Consider the following 19,398-nt stretch of genomic DNA (forward strand, 5'->3'; position numbering starts at 1 on the left):
GCAAAAATTATAAAAGTATGCTAAAAAAAAAAAAAACACCACTGAACTATTTTAAGCATAGATATGATGTCTGAAAGTACTGATTGCCCTGTGGTCAAAAGAAGTGAACGCATCAGGCAATTTAGATTATGAACCTGCAGACTGTAGTGCTGGAAAGACCTCTAAAATCAGTACAGCGCTCTGCGAATGCAGCGAATTGTAGGATTGCAACTGCCAGTGAATTACTGACCCTATGAAAATCCACAGAGTTGTGACACTAATTATGGATTTCACCCACTGTTTTCCTTGATATATGGTAAGTCAGTAATATCTCCGTTTATTCATACCTGAAAAGAAATGCCGAGGGGATTTTACAGGGTGGTTAACCTATGGCCACTACATTAAGGCTTCAAAATAAATGTAACTCATTTGCACGGAGATGACAGATTAATAAATTGTTCCACCTCATTACCCCATGGTAACTGATGGGATAGCTTAGGGGAACTCTGCCAAACGACGCAGGCCAAAGGTCACTGCTCCTTTTCCAAAACAAGATTTCAAAGCTCAATACAAACATAAGTGATTTGGTGGATTTTTTAAAAAAGACAGTGGAAACATTAAATGGGACTCAAGCAATACCCATCAATGTAAAAATCAGCAAGCGAGCAATACGGCAGCATGGTGGGAAAAGAAGGTGGCAAGAGGGTGTTTGCAAGCTCCTGCCCGAGGAGCCGACCCGCGGCGGCACAGCCAGGAGCGCCGGCGCTCGGGAACGGGGCCTCCTCCTGCCCTCGCGGAGGCAGCGCGTTCATACGGACCAGCCGGAGCATGCCGGGACACTAATGACACTGCTGCAGCTACGGGATGAACACTGACTAAGCTTTCAGGTAAAACACCACTTTAAACTGCTAGACTTCGGGATTTTGTAATGTCCCCACTAATCTGGGAGCCTGTGAGTTAAGTGGGGTCATCTCTGCAAGTTCTTTATCAACAACTAAAATAACAACAACAAGAGGATTCAAAACAAACAAACAAAAAAACTTGCCTCCAAAGTTGAGAAAAAGGTGAATATAATGAAAGTGCTGGTGGAATTGCAGGGCCTGGAAGCTATGAAATAAAACTTCATAATGTCACTTGCACTGAAAAATTACTGCAAAAATCACCTCCCTCTTTCCTGAGGTCCTTAATTCTTCCTCTGAAAAGGAGGATTTTTTGCTGTTCAATTACATTTTAACCATTCAATCGGATCAAGCTATATATAAATGTATGGACTCTTGTTTCAGATTCCCTTACTCAGCGTTTACTTCGGGAAGAGGAGAGCTGTGTTCCAAGGTCATAACTGATTAATCTTGACCTATGAATCTTGTAAGTGTAAAATCTTAATATAAATGTACATAGTAAAGTGAGATGTACTCTGTATCCATGACAAATAATGAACTGAATTTTTCTGACTTTATTCTTTAGGTGCTAATTAGGCACTTAAATAGAAGATCTGTTAACTCGTCAGTGCTCCTTGGATAAATTATGTGCCCGTAAGAAGAGTGATAGCATTGGCCCTATGAGAAGGTGTCATGGAGCTGCCTCCTTTCCAGGCCTGAGGCAAAAGATTTCTTCCTGTACCCTGAACATGTTCAGGAGGGGGCTGCATGGCTTCAGGCTTGTGAGCAGCATATTATTTAAAAATGTTCATGTTCAAAACTTCCAATACCATTTTAGTAACATGTTTAAATTATTGGCACTATGAAAAAAACTCTGTATTTCTGGTATTATTTTTTAGGAATTAAGTCACGAGATGGAAGCAAGTGAAATAGAGCTACTTTAGAATAAAAATGCTTAGTAAAGCAATACTATCAACACAAATTGCGTTAGAGTAAATAAGTAAATAAAGAGTAGGTTTGAGGAAAAAAATCCTATTTCCTTTCTGCTTCCAGCACATGAAGCCAAGCTTCTTAAAATACTTTTTTATAGGTTGATCAATCTGCACTTTTGAAATAGGTGTGTGCTGCACCTTTCCGTGAGGCAGTTCGGATACACGAAGGAGGGGAGGTCTGTGGCCGTGCGCCGTCCGGGATACACGAAGGAGGGGAGGTCTGTGGCCCTGCGTGCCGTGGCCAGCAGCGCTGCGGACCCGCTCGCCGCGCGGGCTCCAGCGGGTGCCTCGGCGCGCGCCCCAGCCGCAGGCTCTTCAAACAAGAAGACGGGCGTCGCAAAACGTGATTTACTTCCTGATTTTAGATTAACCACAAGACAGAAAAGTCAGAATAAATTTACGAGGTGCCTCTTGCAATTGTCACCGGCACTGGAAACATTTACAATGCTGACAATGCAATTAGTTATGCTAAATAGACACCGTGAAATCTTTTCCAGAATCTATTAGGGCTTTTCAGCAAGTGGACACCATACTTCCCGCAGATATGAGGCACAACACAAGTGAAAACATTACAAATCTGGGTTTATTTTCAATCATTCCCTTCGGAGTACTGACAGGCACATTCGGCACTCCTGTCTAAAATTAGTCTTGCTTCCGTCCATGCTGGAAGCAACCATTTATTCTATCAAGCTATTTGTACACTTAATAGTAGAAGACTTCTGGAACACATCACAGCTTTTGTGCTAGGTTTCTCTGAAATACCTTGTTCAGTAGCTGGAACACAGTATTATTAATATATTTAATGTCTTAAAGCTCTTCGAACGGCACATCGTTAAAATCTCCTTTAACCTGTAGACTGCTTTGGGAAAGAATATGCAAATCATCTCTCAAGAAGCTAAGCAGTAAGGTAAAAGGACAGATGATTTAGCACATGCCAGATTTTGACCCTGTAATTGCATTTTACAATCAGAAAAAAAGGATTGCAATCGTCATGACCAGCAAGACCAATAATAAATAATACCTGAGCATAAACAGGGCATCAGCTGCACATCAGATGATTAGGGGCACACAGAAGCCCTAGAAGGTCTATGACACTGCACTGCTAATTGTACTGGTGCCATCTGCTTTATAGGTTCCTGTTCCAGGTCTGGGGGATGCCGGAGCACGCGGAGCAACCATCACCCGCCGGGAGGCCGCGCAGCCCCGCGCGTTGCCCAGCGCGCACGGCCCTGCCAACGGGCCCTCTGTCTGTTACCTGCCTGCGAGGAGGCCGGGCTCGCACCGGTACCGGCACCGGCGCCGGCGCCGGCACCGCAGCGCTGCCCTCCTGCACCGGCGGGTCCTGCTGTTGGAGCTTCGCAGTAGCTTCTGGTAGGGATTCATGCCAATTCAGCGTCATACTCCTAAAACGAACGGCAACTCATTGGCGAGATGCAATTAAGCATCTCTGGTCTAATTTGTTCCTTACAAAAACTAGGAAATATAAAAACTTCCTGACGCTAAAAAGATGCTTCTGCTAAAGAAGCAGAAATCCAAAGAGAAATTGGTGTCAAAGCTGCCCACGAGCACCGACAACCTCGAGCAAGGCCTCCTTCAGGTATGGTGCAAGCTTCCCCGATGGGTTTCCAGAAGGGCAGTAGTACAAACGCGACGGGTTTTGCCAGTCACACAGTCTCGAAAGGGAAATATTCCATACATTTACCACAAACTCCGTATGATCTAAATCAACATAAGCTCATCATTTTTGGATGCTCCATTTGAAATGATTGTTATTATTCCCATGGTTAGGTTGATCAGCCACTGGATGTCACTAGTAGCCTAAATAGACAAACCCAAACAGCATTTAGCATTAAAAAATAGTTGGAGAACTGAGTATACCAAGTAACAATAATATTTCCAGATGCTGAGTGCGAGTGTCTCATTTGCTGCAGGCTCATGTTTCTTTCAAGCAGTGTGAGAAATGCCTGATTTGTTTTGGTGATTCCTTCCTAAATCCGATAGCAACTGATACATTCTCAGTTTCACTGTTCTGCTGATAGTCAGGATCGTTTCCTGTGCCATGTGCTAAGCAGAACAAGATTGCATCATCTCCAAGGCATTCTCCAGCGCTCCTGATTTATCACCAGCTAAACCGATGTTGTCTTCTGAGGACAAGAGCACCTTTCCTCACAGCTACGGCGCAGCTCGCTGTCTCCCTCCCATGGACAGCCCATACAAAGCTGTTTATGCGCTGTCCTTCAGTTAGACAAGAGACGCCTTGATGTCTGAAATTCTAAATGTGATTCTGACTGACCAAAATGCACCCAGAGTCACCACCACACAGAACATCCCAATCGAGAGGACGTACTTCCAACTGTAAAAGCAATTGCAGGATTTCTCACCACGCCTCTTACCCCTGAAACACAAGCCTATTTAATGACCCCATTGCCACCATATCAGAGCTTTTCAGTGGGCTCTTCACCCGGCAGCGCGGCGGGCGCCGCCGGAGCAGGATCACGCGGCTCTTCCCGGCCCCGAGCAGCTCGGTCACATCCCTGCCCGGCTGCAGAGGCGCGCGACCACCCGCAGTGTTTGCAACGCATACGCTGAGATTGGCACTGGCCAGCCGTTTAGACAGAGCAACGGGAGGCCTCCTGATATCCACACACCAAGGAGGAGAGGAAAAGTATTTGAAGAAAAAATAGATGAAACCATTTTGTTAAAAAGAATGACTATTCTTTTTTTATAATTATTTAAAATAATTAGATTGTTCTGAACCAATACTGCAGTTTTAATACAGGTATAATCACTGCAAATGACATTAGGAGCTTGTCTACAGGCAAATTGCATTGCTGTAATTGTAATGGGATTGTCAAAGCTGAGCAAATCCCCCAGTCCAGATATGGTTGACATTGCAGAAAAGGAAGTGGAAAGAGGTTATTCCAGAAAACCTAATCCATCTTGGGCTGATACTGGCATAGCTATTTCACTAAAAAAACCCTCCTAACTAAGCAAAGTAAGTGGGCTTGTATGGAAACAATGTACAGATGAGCCCTAAAATACAACACAGCAACGGCAGCAATGAAATTTGCAGCATTTAAACTTGAAGGCCAGGCCAATGTGCAGAAGTGCCACTGCTGCCATACAACAGTGTCCATTAGCAGTGACGTGGGACCAGCAGACAGGGACGTGCCAAACCCACGCGGGGTCCTGCAGCCTCCGGACTGGTGGCCTCCTCCGCCCGCAGCTTTGCCGCGTCCCAGGGCTGCTCCACGCGGCAGATGGCAGCACCCGGCAGCACCGACTCGCCAGGTGTGCTGGAGGCTTTGCAATAGGAGCTTACCACTAACGGGGGCACTGCTCCCACTTTGAAAAGGAAAGTCACAGTAACCTCTAGTTGAGAATCCTGTATCAGCATGCTCCTAATTCCTAAAAAAAGCTAAAAAATAAAAAGCACTAGATTAGTTATATTGTGAACAGAAAGCATTTAACCCCAAATAAGGTTTTGTCCTTACAGTCAGCTGCATAAATCCTGGATGATCCTTAAAAAGATTAAAGGGATTCTCTGCCGTTCCCCAGGTAGGCTGTCCCCACCGCACGGAGGAACAGGCGCCAGTGCCGGTGCCGAAGGCTGCGGTTCCGTACACGCGCGGTTCCGTACACGGGCGGTTCCGTACACGCGCCGTTCCGTACACGCGCCGTTCCGCACACGCGCCGTTCCGTACACGCGCCGTTCCGTACACGCGCGGTTCCGTACACGCGCCGTTCCGTACACGCGCCGTTCCGTACACGCGCCGTTCCGTACACGCGCGGTTCCGTACACGCACCGTTCCGTACACGCACGGTTCCGTACACGCACGGTTCCGTACACGCACGGTTCCGTACACGCGCCGTTCCGCACACGCGCCGTTCCGTACACGCACCGTTCCGTACACGCACGGTTCCGTACACGCGCCGTTCCGTACACGCGCCGTTCCGTACACGCGCGGTTCCGCACACGCGCGGTTCCGCACACGCGCCGTTCCGCACACGCACGGTTCCGTACACGCACGGTTCCGTACACGCGCCATTCCGTACACGCGCCGTTCCGTACACGCGCCGTTCCGTACACGCGCCTTTCCGTACACGCGCCGTTCCGTACACGCGCTGTTCCGTACGCTCCTCCCGCGCGGAGCGCCCCGGCACCGGCTCTGTGCTGCGCACCCCGGACGCAGCAGACGCTGCAGCTCAGCCACTGCGCGAGCGGTGCCTGCGCCCGCGGCCACTCACACCGCATCTGAACAGCTAGACGCTGCCCCTCCAGCTAAACCTGCAGCAAAAGGCACACACGAACTCTGGGGAAAAGGAAATTACACCACTCCTTTCACCAAAAATGCTGTCGTTAGCCCTCTGCTACTTGCTTGTAGGAACTACAGGCCTGCTGTGCTCCTTCTCTCCTAGCCGGCCCTTGAGACGCAGGCGTGCGCGGTGTTCGGGTACGGCAAGAGACGTGCAAGCCTCAGGATGTGCAAACACGTTAGCAAGGCAGCATCCTCCCCTCCCACCAGAACGCCGACATCACGGGAGCTCTACACACCCCGCAAACGTGTCCCCCGGATTAGGAAAAAACAGATTATCTGTAATAATTATAAAGAAAACCTTTACAGAAAGATCCTGGTCACTGAAATTAATGGCAGAATTATTTACTTTAGTGGAAACAGAAATGAGTTCATAATGGATATACTATGTGCACCAGGTTCTGTTTTAAAAGCTGAAAATGAGAAATTACAAAATCAATTGACCTAAATATTCAGAAATTAGACAGTGACTCTTCAGGCACCTACTTGGGACTGTTTAATTACCAGCTGCTCAAAGAAGCTGGATTATCGAAGGCAAAATTTTAAAAAGACTGCACCTTTTAAGGCATCGAGTTTGAGTAACTACTAATGACTTCAGTGAAAAACTGGGTCAGAGTGATCCCCATCTTCCCCAAAGTGGTGTAAAACTAGATTTAACTGTGTATGTGTGCACAAGTGTGTGTATATATAGATAAGTGTAAACTTTTATAGTTTATATATACGTAATATAAATATCTATATAATTCATATATATATGTGAATTCAAAAATACTGCAAAGCTGTGAATCAAATGGACATTAACTGCTTCCCATCTAAGTCCCATGGGGAATAGCCACGATCTGGGAGTTATTACGTTGATTAATGTTAATGCTATAAGTAAATGAGCAGTTCCGAGCTGCGCTCTTTCCCGCACCATGGCCCTCCTCGCTCCTCGGCAGCGGAGCCGGCCCGGTTCACCCTCTGCACCGCGCTGCCTCCTGCACTCCTAGGCCGCGGCTCCAGAGCCGCCTCCGCACAGCGAGGAGCGCGGCTGGCAGGGCCCGGCGGAGCGGCAGGGACGGGCGGCCCCCAGTGCCGCAGGGCCGTGCTCCGCTCCGGAGCCCTGCGCGGGACGCACGCAGGAGCAGCAGCCTGCCTATCCCCGGGTGGACTGCGAGCGTTTCAAAGACAAGGAGTACTAGTAAATTATGATCATTACTCTGCCACTTCAGGAGTGCTGCAAAAATCATTTATTTGATGCTAAGAAGGTATTTTGAAGCTGAAAAGAGCTATGTGGGCGCTACTGTTACAAATTGTTTCCTAATTCCTAGTTTGACTATGTTAGTAAGAGCACAAAAAATAGGCTAAAAGAACATCTTGAAGCAAAAACAGCTAGATTGATTTCATTTTCTTTTTGTGAGGAGTTACTCTTTGCAGTTCTACTACACTAGTCCACACTGTCAGCTTTCAGCTGCCAGTTCCTCAGGGTAATGTTTAAATTAAATTCTCTCTTTTTTTTTTTCTAATCAGGAAACTATTTATATTCATTTGAAGCTTTGTAATCTTCTCCAAACCAATGTCAAAAAATAACAAACAAACAAAAGAAGACCCAAAGCTAAATGTTGACTCTAAAACCCCTTCCAAGCTTCCTATTTAATCAGCCTTGTGGCATATTGGAAAATGGATCATTTAGTTCCACTTCATTATTATGGTGGAAAAAAAAATTCTTACGGTCAGGCTTAAAGCACCTAAATACCTAGAGCCATATTCTAATCTGCAAAGCACATGGTTGTAAAACAGACAAGCAATTTTTCATTTCCTCGGGGCAGCGTTGCTTACGGTGACTGGCAGGGGCTTTCTGCAGCTCCGCGGCTCTGCGGTTATCCCACCGCCCTGCCGCGACGGCGCGTCCACCACGCGCACCGCGGGCGCTTCTGCAAGGAAATCTGAACCTGCTGGCTGCATCCTTGGAAACACAGAGGGTGTAACGTGAAATGCACACTGAAATTAGCATGACTGTAGTAACACTCACCTGTAATCACAGGAAATTGCTATTTTTACCCTTAATAGTATCGCAAAGTACCCTCGGACCCTATGCAGCAGATAGGGTGCAGTCAGATGCTTGCAGTCTGGGCTTTGAAACAACAGAGAAAACAGCTTGGGGATCTTCTTTTGGGAAATAAAATAAATAAAATAAATAAACAAATAAAAAATATCTCTAGCATTCCATACACCTATGAACAAGACTGCATGATCACCTGTGAGGGCTGCCTGGCTCAATTGCAGATTGTCCATTCCAATTCCATCCTCCTAGAGAAGCTTTTGAATTGGCATCAGAGAACGTCAGATTGTTGATAAGAAAGCCCCAGATTACATTAGCGATAAATTGGTAATACCTTTGTGATTATACCTTTGAACTCATTTTCATTTGGTTCTTGTTTCACATATTCTCTATCAGATCTTTTAAAATTAAAATGAAAAAATGCAAATAATGCATAGATAAAGCTAATGATGCTGGTAAAACACATCAGTAGAGACTAAAGACTGACTCAAATGGTAAAAAAACGCTGAGATAAGGACCTGGATTGGACTTTTTGTTTTGAAATGCATAAAGCTGATCATTCTTCTTGTTTTCTTTTAAGTGGGCACTGATTTCATCCTTGCATACCACTACCATTGCATGAATTAACTGCACTTCGGAAGCTGTTACGAAAACATCTTCCTTCTGTTCCAAAATGATGGCATCATTCAAAAAGCAGCTACATCAAAACATAAGCTAAAAAAGGCATATAATCTTTCCTTTTCCTTGTATTTGAAGAAAAGACAAAGACAGAAACATTTCTGAACCTATTCAGCATGCAGAATTGGTTATTTTGTTTTCCAAAATGAATCAGAATATCAGGGGCTAAAAATGCTCTCCTTGTTAAGCAAGTACTAACCAGAGCTAAAGCATTTGCAAGAGCACTGTGAAGTACTGAACGTCCCCTGCAGGATTCCAGCCGTGCTCTGCTTTGCTGCAGAACGTGCATTTGCAGAAGACGCAGCTGACGTCAGTAACGTGGCCTGGGCAGCACATCCGCTCCGCACGGACGCGGATACACCCTCTCTCGGGATGCACACCACGCGGATGCGGATACACCCTCCATTGGGATGCACACCGCACGGACGCGGATACACCCTCTCTCGGGATGTACACCGCACGGATGCGGATACACCCTCTCTCGGGATGCACACCGCACGGACGCGGATACACCCTCTCTCGGGATGCACACCGCATGGATGCGGATACACCCTCCATCGGGAGGGCGCGCTCGCCCTGCCGTGCTGCGCGGGCACTCGACCCCACGGAGCCTCTGCCTCTCCCACCTCCCTCGCGGACAGAACAGCCCGTTCCCGCGCGCAGCCGGCGCAGCCGCGCGGGGCCGCGGAGCTGCCGGGGCTCACGGGGCCCTGCAGGCCCTGCCCGGCAGCGCTCGGCAGAGCCACCGGCCGTGCCGCCCGCCGCAGAGCAGCACCACAACCTTGTTCAAAAACACAGACACGTCAGCAAGAGAGAAACCTCCGTGTGACTGCCGGAGAGGACCAAACGGCAGAAACCGCCAGACAGGCACCCTCCTCCCAGCGGAACCGCTCCTGCCACAGCCGTGCAGACAGGACGATGCAGCAGACGGGACGATGCACGGCGCTCGGCCGCGCGCTCGGCACTCGCTGCCCTGCACCTTTCGGGAGCAGCAAGGGCAGCCGTGCCCACGCACGGCAGCTCCGGCCGAGGGGACGCTGCTCCGCACCCGCCGCTGCACAGGGAACCCGCCCTCGCATCCCGCTCTCCCGAGTTTATCCAGAAGCTACGTGACTTACTCCAACAACTCCTTTCTTAGTCACTTATTTTCAGAGCTCATTACAAAGAGTAATTAAATGGTCATAATGTTCCTGGCTTTAACCCTATTTAGTAGATAAAGTAGATAATTAAGCACTGTTAGCTTCATTTTGCATCTATGGAAACTGATGACAAGGACTAACTCAAGGTCACTGGGCTATTCTGAGTGAACTCCCTCTTACAACACACAGGTTACTAGCTCTATCCAAAAATACTTGGATAGTTTGTTTATTTTAAGCTGTTATGCATGAAAACTGTTACTCCTGTCCTATCACTGAGAAAACTAATAGGAAAGTATTACATGATTTGCATTACATGATTTAGCCAAAGCAAGTCTCAGAGAGACTGGAAAACACCACTGATCTTATTTATTTCCTGTTAGGGGAGAAACCCAGCATCTCTTTTTAAATAACAGGGCATGTGCGCCTTGCAGAGCCAACTGTCCTTGCACGTATGTTCTCGTATTCACACCTAATGAAGCAGCCAGATGTGACACATCTGATAGCTGCCATGTGAACAGTGCTGTAGAGGCTCCCCGGGCTGCTCACGAGTCACACGCGGCTGCAGCTCCATCCTTCGGGCTATATATAGCTCTGTTCCTATAAACTGCTATCTCACTTTGGGCCAGTCACACTGCTTCATTCATGAGCGTTTATCTTGCCTTAACTGCCAATGTGAAGGCAGAACAGTCTATTTTCAGGCTCGGAGCGGGCTCCAGGAGAGGACTACATCTTAGGTACTCCCTCTCCTCCCATTTCTAAAGTGTCTTAAGGCTTATTTAAGAGGCTACCCCTATTTAAAGTGGATATCTCTATTTTTTCACAATACGCACACAATATTGATCAAAATCTCTCCCACTGACATGCTTCAACCTAATGGAACTTCTCCTAGGGACTGGAAAAGACTTCAAGTCGAAACATTTTCAACCTTTGGCTCCACTCCTACAGCAGCAAATGTGGGGCCAATAAATAGCAGGTAAATTTTGTGTAGGCATCAGGAGAGTCACCAGTGTGGATAAAAACTGTTTCTTAAAAATGCAGAATGATTCCAACCATCAGTTTTACCAGGCCACCCTGTCTCCTAAATTCTGACTCTCTTCCAATGCTTTCTGAGCGAATGCATCATTATGCACATGGAATTACAACGTATACAGAGTTTCATACTTCCATTTAAAACCATGGCAATTTTGTGGCAGATTTCAATAGAGAAAACAAAGCCCTTAAGTGTATCGCAGGGTGTATGTAATAAAAAGCAGCTTACAAAATCCCCCGAAGTTAAAAAGTCTTTAAATGACAACTGGCTTTATCAAACAGTAAGGCAATACGAAAAGCTGAGTTCAATAACTGACCTTATATCTAAGCTCTCAATGAGGCCTGGGTAAAGGGTTACTTAATTCTGTTAGAATCAGGTGAGATTTGACTGTGCCATGAGATCCCTTTATGAGCTAGTACTCCCTTAGCTCTGGGTTAATCAAAGTTCAAAAATTAAATGAATTGGGCAGTTCATTTCTAGTGCCCATCCCTTACAGTAGTGCCTAGTACTGTTCTTAGGCACAGAACTGCTGCTAAGGAAGAAGAGCAGAGGTAACCAAAAGATTGATGCGGATAGTTCAGTAAAAACAAAGTAAACTTGAAGTGAGGACTCAAAATATCAAGATTATAGAAAAATTAAAGGCAGCTGGCCCTGACATAGGGATTGGACTGGTGGCACAGAGTCGCTCCCTCTCCCTGCGTCGTCGCTGCCTTTGTGCTTGGCTGTGAACCAGTGTCACCGTTAATTGGATACGCAGAGACGGATCTGGCCACCTGGCATTCTGTCTGGCTCCGAGCTGACGATCAACTCGCTTGGCAGCCTAAGTGGGGAACTGGCCACCTGGCTAATAGCAGGGCCACAGGGTATCTGGCCAGCGGACGGCCGCCTGCCAGGACGTTTCTGCACTGTGGATGCCCAGGGCAGCCTCCCCCTCGCTCCATCCCTGTCACTGCAACCTGTGGGCTGGCAAAGGCATGCCCAGCGCCCCCTCCTCGCTCTGCTTTCCTCCCCGTCTGCTACGAAGGATGAAGACACCCCCCTTAATTGCCAAATGAGAATAAAATTAGCTTGTCTCCTTCTCCTCCAAGTTCTTAAAATTCTTCCCAGTTCCCTTCCCCCGCTCCATCCTGTTCTGCTTCTGTGATTTTCAACCACTTGTATTAGCTAATGAGTTTCCCAACAGTTTTTGAATGCTGTAGTTTGCAGCCTATTTTTAATTAATAAAAATGCTGATATAAATTAAGACTATCAAAGTGGGAATTATAGGACTTGCTTTTTTCTTTTTATCATATATGAAGCCTGGAGGACAGTATACTGTAGATCTAATACTGGAGTTTAAACCAGTATACTTTGGCACTGGTGCTGCAGGATCCATTCATTTCTACCTTGATGTAGCCCTTTCATACGTCCCAAAGTTTCATGTGGCTTCATGATGAACCACATCAGGAACCTGATCCAGTTTGATTATATTTATCTTAGATCAGTTCTCCAATTCATTCACCACACAAATATTTCTTTTGGCAAGAGGGAGGGAACAGCATGGGGACAGAAGCAGAGATTGGGAACTGCAGAAGGTGGTAGTATTTCTTTTAGCAGCAAGTGCTGGCTTGAAGTAGTTAAAATTTAATGTGAAACCATGAGATAAATAGTTCAAACAACTATTGCACCAGGGAAGTGTTCCGAGGACGAGTTTAGCAGAAAAAAAGAGATGTTATTAGCTGAAAATGTGCACTGAAAAAATGGCAAAACAGTATTACATTGAAGTAGCAGATGTGGTTAATCCTGGAAAAGTCTCTTCACATGAAAATAATTCTGTTCCATTTTCTGAATCTGCATGGCAAGTTCAGCTTCTGGCAGCATCATAGGCATGGATGTAAGTATCTATACTGTATTATTTGTATATACACACACATATATACCGCATAGTATATACTTTAAATAAAATATTAATACACACATATGTTTGCATTAATAAATTAGTAGACGTTTATACTCTATCATCCCTGATAGAAGCGTTAGACACAAAAGGCAAGGAAGGAACATGGTCAGAAAATTCTACTTCTGACTGTGACTTTAACGTTTCATTTTATTCCTGCTTTGGATGGTGTTTCAGGGGGTCAATGCTATGAGCAGCACTTCAACCGCTGAGGCAAAATGTTAACATATTAACTCACTGGTAATATTCATCTCAGCTACGTATCAGAAACACACATTTAGTCAAAATGCTGATACCTCTTCACAAATAGAGCACCTATGCTCTTCCATGTGACTGAACTTTCCAGGAATAATCTGCTTATCTTTTGTAACTTTTTTTTCTCACTTTTATGGCCTTAAAATTATAGGAAGAATATCTCTCTATGATTTAAAGGAGGAAGAAAACATTTTAGATACTCGTAAAGAGAGGAATGTTACGCTAGTGCTACTGCTGGCTTCACATTAAGTTTATTCTCTCAGTTAGATGGCTCATTTTCCTGCAACCCACTCAGGAAGGTATCAGGAAACTCTGACACTTTTCGGGGAGCCATTAATCAGCATGACCATCACCATCCTTAACTATCTTTGAGACGTGTTTCATCTACTCAGCAAACGTCTATCGATAACCTTCCCGTCAATCTTTGAAAGAATTTGTGGGTGATTCAGGAGCCACACAGCAACCACAAACATCCCAGACACCGAAATAGCCCCCTGTTCTCCGGAAGCCTCTTCCTGCCCCCAGCGGAGCTCGCTGGTGCTCAGCAGCCCAACCGCCTCTCTGCTCAGGCCAGGGCTCTCTCTTGTCACGCGGGGGCAAAAACACTGGAGTAAATTCTGCTTTTAGTGTTCTCCTCTATATTTCCATCACCTTTGGAAAGGCACATCTCATGAAGCACATTGCTCTTGATAGCAATTTCTCTTTCTACTGAACTATGGAGCCCTTACTGATCACAGTTTACATAGAGGGACTTCTGCCCATTTGGCCCCATTCCTCCCTTCTGGCTTTACAGCCATGCATGGCTTCACTTTGCTCCCCTTCATGGCTCACAGCTCACAGACTCACTGGACACCAAATACTAAAAATATTTTTAAAATCCAATGACCTTAGTTGATTTTCAGCTTCCATTGCCCAAACATGAGGCTAGAAGAAGCTCTAGGCCTGCATCCCCAGTGCCTGAGCTGCCAAGTTATTAGGTAACAGCTCACTGGCACAGAGATCCCTCCATGGCGTTCAGCAGCCTCAGCTCTTTTTGATCTGAAAGTGCTTTCCATTCTTCTGACTGGTGATGCATCCGCTCAGCAAGGACCCACATTATATTTAATCTTCAGCTGGTAAAGGGCTGCTGAACAAGTACTACTGCCATTTCCAAGCATGACATTTAGCACTGTTGGTGTTTTATTTCCCCCAGCTTGTGTGTCATTGGAATACTTGTTGCTGTTTGCTAACAGGCTGGAAAGGCTTCAGGTGTGGACAACAACAATCATAATTGTGGGACAGGGGAGTTGCTATAAAACCTCAATGCTTGGCATTGTTTTTGTAAAGTGTATGATGCTTTTTCTGCTATTTAGCTGTCACTAATACTGACCCAAGTGGGAGCTGCACGCTGCTGAGCCCCAGCAGCTCACAAAAGCCTATGAGTTGCTGCTGCTTAGTCCAACACCACCCGCACGTTTCTTTGTTTCATCCCTGCTGCAAACTCAGTGTCATTTCTTCTTTCTGATACTGCAGACACTGAGTAGTAACTTGTATGGTACTACATTTTAGTTTCCTTTAAAAGCTTGTGTTTCTTTAATTGGTCTGGCAATCCAAGAATAACTGTACAATCTAATATATAGAGCATCACAAGTAATGACAGATAATGCTACCAATGTCTACTCCTGGAACAGAGAGATAACTCACCTCATTAAAATGTACACATTCAACACAACAAATACTGTAGTACATCAGGACGACTATTTAAGACAGATGAAATAAATTTTGTGGGAACAAGGATGATCCCTAGCTGTCCTCCTACCTCTCCTAATGAGGTATTGATCACCTTTTTAAAATAGCACATAGGTATTACAGCACTAAGCACTTTCGAATAACCTAATACAGATTGCATTAGCTTAAATTTCTAGGTAGCAAAAGAACTCAAGAGGAGAGAAATATAATTAACTAAAAATGTAGATGGAATCTCTTGTGGGAAAATAAATACACTGCACTAAAAGAGATGGTTTGTACAGATACCTACGTGTGAACATGCAACAGTCTAGCAGGTCAAACCTCTGGAGACTGATGCCCAAGACAAATGATCGAGGCAGTTTTACATACCCTTGCTTCAGAATCAAGCTCGAGAGCTGTTTGCCAGCTCTGCAAATGACTGCCCACGTGTAGATGTCTGTGCAAAGGTGAATTCACAGAACTCACTGCTCATCTATGTTAAAGTCCAGCTCAGTTGTAACCTGTCCTCTTCCAGCCTTATCAAAATTAATTATTCTGTCATCATATGCCAATTGGTTGCCTGCTGCAAACACTGAATGCACTTTATTAAGATTACCTTACTAATTTAATAAGGAAAAAAAAAGTGTATTTCTTTTTGTTGTGCTACATATTGTCTGTCTGATGAATTCTTAGCTTTCACTGACACAGAGCTTAAAAATCCTCTTGAACAAACATCCAGAGTCCTAAGAAATATTGCTACCAGAAGAAACAACTTAGCAAACCAAACTTCTTATTTAGGGAATGCTTGGTCTCTGCTGACTTGTCAGGATCTTTGGCGGTTTCGTATTCTTCTGAACGAGTCTTTAAAAGGAGCAAAGTGTTTGCTTATTTTTGAAACAGAAAGCTGAAAGTAGCTCTGTAAATATAACATTTCAAAAAAGAACTACAGATTGGATGTGTTAGATACATTTTACATCAATAAATCCTGTGCTTTATTATTTTATCGGTACAGTACCAGCTTACGAGAGATTTTCTACCGTCTTGTGCTGTAAAACGACAAAAACATTCTAACCTGGTAGATCCTTCATGGAACCTGAATAATAAAAAAGCCACCATACAAGATAAAATAGTCAGTACAGAAAACGCAATGAGGCCTGAAAATGGGGACAGAGAAAATTCTTGAGGCTGAGAATTCTTGAGGCCAAAAAGCAAACTCCTGGAATTCTGCATATGAACCCAAAAAGAGTTAATTCCCCCTTCTTTAAGAATTAATAAGCCTGTTTCAATAGAATTTTTTTCTCAATCCCAAATATGAACTGTTGCTGTTAATTAAGTAATCTCTAACGAAAAAATGTAGTGTGCATTAAAATTTTAAGTACACAATAAGGAATAGCCAATTTCCACTGAAGACTTTGTAGCCACCTTAATAGTGAATCACAGCACAGCCAATGAGTATAACTGCATCCAGAAAGTTTCATTTTAAGAATGTGTCAAACATATAATTTGATTAGGGCGTGTGAGTATCTGTCCATGGGTTGTGCACGGTGGATTCTTATGGATGTGACTCATAAGGTATTATAAACCACCTACCTCCTGGCAGCCAGGAATCTGCAGTATTCCTGTGAATGTTGAACAGACCAAGAAATGGTCCATTTTCTTTTAAGTTGACAGCAATTTTAGAACAGATATATTTTAATTTCTGAACTTTCTATTTTTGCAAGTAACATTCATGATAGAAAGAGAAAAAGAAATGTTAGATTTTTCCCATATAAAAGACAATTTAATTTTGCTTATTAATATTAAACATTCTATTTTTTTAATGAAGACTCAATAAAATATTTACAATTCTGTTTTGCCTAAGCAATAGCTTCTCAATAGCTCTTTTTTTTGTTTATGAAATGTTGCTGATTCTAATAGGTTAATAAATTATCAGTTTATTGAACTTTAGAACAACTAAATAGATTGCATATCAAGAAAAGAGCATTCATTTTCCCTTCATTTTTAAAGGATGAATATTTGCCTTTCAAAGACAAGACACGCAGGATTAAAAATTTTCCTTTGAGTAGCTACTGTCCAGGTTTCCTACATACCTTATCATATATGTTATAAATCTGTTACCTTGTTAATAACCTCAGCTGCAAGCTCAGCATCCTTTCGGAGAGGCAACTCAGTCTTTGAGGCTGCTCAGCTTATGGCTGCTTCTGACTGGAACAGTAAAATATTATGTCAACAATATATGTAATTACCACAAAATGTCAATTACTGCTGATAAGTTTCCTTTATAGCAGCCACAAATTACAGTCTACCTATGTATCTTACCACAACTAAAACTATTAAAATAGAAGCAAAATATCCTTAAGACAATTGTTTTTTATCTTTTTTTTTCATTCCTCTTATCCAGAATGAAAATTATGTTATAACTAAGCGGAGTTTCCAGTGACTTTGTAATAACAAACCAAACTGCATGGCTAAAAGTGTTTTAGAAGTAAACGCTTAACTTAAAAGCAGTGTCAGATTTCTATGGATTACATCTAAACAAACAAATTTGTGAAAGTATGAAAAATAACAGGAGAAGACTTTCTAAAAGTAGGTTAGGTGTAATGAAAATACCCTTGGCTGTACGATGATCATATAAAATGCGAGCAATGTCATTTGATTTTGCCAGTATTGCTTCACTACTTTAGGAGAGAAGGAGAATGAATTTAGAAGAGGGTCTGCAGAGTGGCAGAAAAAACAATATACATGATTGCACATTACTATAATTAGCAGGGTAGGTTATAAATTTAAAGAAGCAACACATTTGCTGTGTTCTTAGCAACATTTCTGACTCAGAAGTGATTCCATAAATACACTTCTCTGCTGAGTGTATCCCGCTCTTTTTTTTTTAATTTGAACTCATTAAAAGGAGGAACAGCATAACGAAAGGTAAACACTTCAATGGGAAAGGGGCCTTTAAAAAACTCCAGAAGGTGGTTTAATCCAAATCTGGGATAACTATGGATTAAGAATGCATTCATTTTAGTTTGTTCTCCCTCCTTTAATACTAATATGCTTTGGACTCTTGTCCTCTGAGCACCTAGGTGTTATAGTCTCTATTTTTACTTTGATAAACAAACTGGCGAAGCACCTTGTATCATTCCTTCTAACAGTTTACACAGTTGTTCTCTTTCATTCTAAAGGGTGATTGCTAAATGTATGGGTGTGAATGGAAACAGTAAAGCGTAAATACAACAAAGGCTTGAAATAAGTATTTTTTTATTTCAGTTGCAATACGGTTAGAAATAAGATTGATGAATGATTCACCTGATTTAAAATATCTTCATGTGTATCTGTGGCAGTTTTCTATGCAAATCAGATACTTACTCACACAAATTATTCTAATTAGCTACAGGAGGCTATGATGACCTAATCTGCATGTTCAGCTATAGTATACGTCTGCATTAGCATGATAACTGTGTACATCTTTTGCATGCCAAAGTGCATGCTCAATTAGATAGAAAATTAGATCTTTTATTATTTCTGCATTGCTTTACTGTATTTTTAATTGAAATTTACACATTACTGATAGAGCTTTAGCTTTAATTCGTAAAAATCATTCTGAAGCTATAAAGAACAACTTGCTGAAAACATGAAATAAAAGTTTTTAAATTAAGTATATATATCTTTTAAATACATTTATTTTTTATGTTTTTTAATGACTTTGGCAATGGAAAACTTGTTCATGTATCTCAATAAGTATCTGCAATTAATAATGTAACATTAAAAAACTTTGTCAAAATCATTATATCTAATACTTGTTCTCATAGCATTACAAAAAATACTTCCAATATATCACTGGGTGACAAAGGAGGCTGAACTTGCAGCACAGCATTATCTGATCTTACCCTTGCTAAAATGCAAAAGAGGCAGTGGATAAATTGTGACTCAACAAGTGAAACTGACTTACAGCTGTCGATAAAGCTGCACTTCAAAGGCGAACAACATATTTATATAAGGTCCTCGTCAGAGTACAGCCAGTAAAAAGAAAACTGATTAGGTGATGAAATGCTACTTGTACCTGGACCTTCATCCGTTAGCTCTAGGAAAACTAGGGGCTGAACTAACACACACACTTTTTTTTTTTTTTTTAAGAAACATTTGAAAACAGTATCCCCAGTAACACAGACTTGGTCAAGGTGAAGACAGACCGTCACTGTAACTAGCTCAAACTACTTCTAACCTATGTGTGGTGACCAGTTTGGTTGATAACCAGTATGGAATAGACACATGGATGTGAACTCCTGGAAGACTTGCTAAAAATTCTATCACTCCACATTGTTTCTTCAAAAAAGAGCTCACCAGTAAAAATTTCTACTAATGGGCAAACACTTTACATACGGCCAAACTCTCATTATTGAAATATGTTAGAGCCCAGATTTGTTCATCTTTTTAATGCTCTTAAGACAGG

This window comes from Tinamus guttatus, unplaced genomic scaffold, assembly GCF_059628265.1.
Source record: "Tinamus guttatus ecotype Peru unplaced genomic scaffold, ASM5962826v1 Tinamus_guttatus_pri_ptg000915l, whole genome shotgun sequence".
NCBI lineage: Eukaryota > Metazoa > Chordata > Aves > Tinamiformes > Tinamidae > Tinamus > Tinamus guttatus.